The following is a 4,230-nucleotide window of genomic DNA, read 5'->3' on the forward strand; positions in this document are numbered from 1 at the left end:
ATAATTTTTCACATAATTTACCTTTATTCCACACCGCTCTGTCCCTTCTCTGAGAAACGGGCTGATCATTTCCTGCTTTTAAGAAGCCCCTCCCTCAGAAATACACGATGGGCTCTGATTGATTAGCTGGCCCAGTGTGTTGTGATTGGCTAAACCGCCTCTAGCGTGCGTCTGAGCGTCCCGCCCCTCAACTTAGCGGCATGTGCTCTGGTTGTATTGTAAACAATGACGTTTTCTATATTGCTTATCAATTTGAGCCCGATTGAGACGCAGAGGATATTAGAGAAGAGGATCGCGCAGAACCTGTGCAAGCATGGCTTTTAATTTTAGGCCTAAGATTTTTGTTTGTTGTTGTCTCATACTTTTAGATACACTGTTATTTGTAAATGCTACTCCTTCTGTTAGCTTTTAATATACGGTTTTATTCTGATTAAAGCTTTAATACAGTTCAGCAACCACACGTGCGTCCATGTATAACGCTTCTCATAACTATAGTATGTGAAAATAAGTGTATTCACTGGTCTGATGATCTGAATGAGAGAGAGAGAGAGAGAGATGCAGAGCGTGTGCAGAGCAGGGCGAGGCCAGGAACAGGATGAGAACGCTGCTTTAGAACATTGATTTTGAAACTTGTGAATCCATTAGAATCGTTAGAAGACAGAATCACGATTCATATATGAATAGATTTTTACGTGCACCTGTAGTTTTCTCTTCCTCTTCTCTAAAGCAGCGCAGCATGGCCTCGCCCCCTTTGCTGCGTGTTCCCGGAGGCGGGGTTTATGTAAAATTCTGGGTTCTTGACGTAACGGACCCGTGAAGTAACTCGTTGTAGTCCCTTACCAGTCGTTTTTGTAGGCATTAAACTGCCAGAATTTTAAAAGACGATATGTTCGTTTGCATTGAACTTTCAGCTTCATAACTTTGCAGATATTGTTTATGATCAAATAGCAACATTACACACTAACTAACATTAAAAAAGTGAAATCGCAATCAACCACCCCTTTAAGTCCTTCATTCCACGAAGGTCCAGGTCTGAGCCCGAACAACCCAGGGGTCCTGGCCCGTCTCAATCTAAGGATCAGAGGTGGGCACAGAAAGCTAGTGTCGCGACTCGCGCCCCTCCTCCGCCTTCGGGTAGGGCTCAAAGGAGGCATGAGTCAAAGGGTAACAGGCCATATTTGAGGGAGGTGATCCAGACGAGGCGTTCCCAACGCTCTCGTCCGGACCAGAGTAAAACATAAGCCATCTACTCACCTCCCTCTGAGAGTATTAACATCTGCTCTAATCTTCCTCCCCTTAATTCCCCTAAAGCCACCCACCTGACCGAGGTTAGGTAGAAGCCTCATGCACTTGCATTGCAGTCTTTCATGCTGGACCTATGATGTTTTGGTTAGTTTCTATGTATCATAAAACTGCCTTACTGATGGTCAGGACCCAAGTGCTCTTCAGACTTCATCCTCAGATTATATCTGTGAGCTTGTGTCATGTGCGGGAGCCATGGGTGGTGAGTACGATCCATTTTATCTACTCTATTGCTAGTTTTATGTGAATTCACTAACTAGCTTTCCCGCAGCGCTACTTGGACCTGTTCCGGTTTTCTGACTTTGTTTTAGGTTTAGGACCTCTCGAGCACCTCCCCTGTGTAAGTCAGATCCTCTCGCTGTTGACCGAGGGTGTTGATGGTAAACTCACCCGTCGGTATTGGATCCAGGCTGGATGATAGCCCTAATCTTCGGCTTCATGCTTACTAAACCACGCAGCCAAGTTGCTGAGCTTCTGTGAGAGCCTCCTTAGCATCAGGTCCCCAGTATAACGCTGCAACCTCAGGACCTGTGGGTCCTCCACTCAGGTTGAGCATTTGTTTTTCGGAGCAATGCTTCGTGACGTGCTCCCTGTTGTCCTGGCTGGGTATCTGCTTCAAGTAACTGCCCTGGCCAGGACACGCTACTCATGTCTCGCCCCGAGGGGTCTCTTGAGATTTGAGTCATCCTCTCAACCATCCTGCACGTTCCCTGAGCTAGAGCTCCTCTCGCTGAGGCGTTGAGTGGCTTGACACTCCTTAACTCCACTCTTTGCAGTTCGATAGACGGTCAGGCCCACGGGACCTCCCTGTCACACTGCCCTTATGGTCGAACCTGTGTGCCCCCTGTGGGCTTGAGATGCACTGTATTGCCTGAGGTACGAGTGAGATGTTTTTGTGTGGGAACCCTTCCTGAATGCTACGGCTCTGATGAGGAGTAGCCCTGTATGCATGAATAGGTTATTGGGTCTGGTTAAATGGGACCCATGCTCTCTATCGAGATAGAAAGCATAAGACTGTGTTTAGCTGTATCAATTGACAGTCTCTCATTGGGACCTTCTGTTCGAGCTGAGGATTACTCCCCTCACTGCGAGGGTTAGCTATGAGTCTTCGCACCCAGTTTGTGCTTTTGAGGGCCTGCCTCAGCCTGAGGGCTGAGAGCGCCGCTCCATACGCAATATTACTGAGTTATTAGGCCTGTCCCTGTCTCCTTAGTCAACGAAGTCAAAGCCTTTTGGAAAATGTATTTGTGGCGGCCAGCCACAAATAAATCAATGTATGGGAAACACTGATCTAAGTATTAACAATTGAAATGAAACTTACTTGCTTGAACTCTTTCATTTGATCTGGGTGTCTTTAAAGTGGTTTGGTGTGTTTCTTCCTTTTGATGTCGCCATGTCTCAGTGCCTTTATGAAGAGAGCGCATCAAGAACCGGGCTGACCAGGTACTCGGTACCACCGGTACTTAAAAAACCTGGTAACGTAACGTTTTCATTTTTTTAGTACCGACTTGGTACCAAAGTACCGGGTCTTTTGACAACACTAGTTACCCCTTAGGAACAGTGTTTCTAAAATCCATATTATGGTAAGTGCACACGCTGAGCTTCTGTGTACGTTCTAAAATCCACACTGTGGTAAGTGTGCATGCTAAGCATCCTGCACACTTTCTAAAATCCTGCATGGTATGGGTTACGTGCTGTCAGCCTCGTTCCCTTTCTCTGAGTTGGTTCAGGCCCCAGTTTTCACCTTGGGCCCCACTCGACTTATGTATCCCTGGTAATACAATTCTGAGCAGGGTGTTTGCTACCAGAGATCTATTGAGTCAGTTACATTGAGCAAGCTCATTCAGAGCTGGTGGTAGCCCCCTGGGTGACAGGCCAGGGTCTGGTTTATTGTAACGTCACATGTGGTTGCCGCAAGCCTGCCGGCCGCGCCATTCTCAAGCCTGACGGCCGTTCCTCACTCTAGCCCGCCGTGTGTGACACTTGTGAAAGTGAAACTTGGCCTTCCAAAAGAGGATGATCACAAATGCAGACATGGTTTTATGTTTACGCGGCGCGATGCAACACAACGCGTAAAAATACAGTATAAGTCATTATAATCTGTAATTATGTCCCCACTGGATGCAACAAATGCCTCGTTTATAATGGGTTTTAATGTTTTTGTCTCGTTGCTCCGGGAGATGGCATCACAGTATGGTAAGGGGCGTAACATTTCCGTCACACGCTTGAGGTAATCGGCCAATCACAATGCACTGGATAGCTGGCCAATCACAGCACACCTCGCTTTTCAGACTGAGCTTTGTAAAGATCGACACGTTTCAGAAAGGCGGGGCATAGAGGAGAAACAATAATGTACAGTATGTGGAAAATAATGTGTTTTTCGAACCTTAAACCGCATAAACACATTTCATTACACCAAATACACAAAATAATGTGTTTTTTAGCAACATCATATGACCCCTTTAAGCTTTGCCAGTTTAAACATGTAAGAGTCAGAGGACGCGAGTCCGCGCGCGCAGTGAGAAGATTTGTGCATGCGCTCATTCGAAGTGCTCAAACCCATGCCTCAGAACGCACGCAAATATTAAGCTTTCTCTGAAGTATTGTGTTTAAATGAACCCGTCTTGATAAGTATCCTATAGCAGACATAGCCGGCTGAACGTACTGTATCAGTGCATTCTCTTAAAGTGACAGCACTTTCTTAATATTCATCAAAGAGCAACAACAAAGAAATCACTCACTGCTCTTGATTGAATAGGTTTTGTAACTTTAATAAAGATCAATCTTTAATTTATACAGTCAAATATGCAATGCTGTTTTACATTTCATTACTTTATTCAATTTCTGTACCAGAAATCTAATGTTAGACCTACCTAAAAAAAAACTGAAAATCACTGTTTATTTTATTTGTATCTTTACTCTATTGTA

This window comes from Sinocyclocheilus grahami, unplaced genomic scaffold, assembly GCF_001515645.1.
Source record: "Sinocyclocheilus grahami isolate Dianchi unplaced genomic scaffold, SAMN03320097.WGS_v1.1 scaffold640.1, whole genome shotgun sequence".
In the NCBI taxonomy this organism is placed as follows: domain Eukaryota; kingdom Metazoa; phylum Chordata; class Actinopteri; order Cypriniformes; family Cyprinidae; genus Sinocyclocheilus; species Sinocyclocheilus grahami.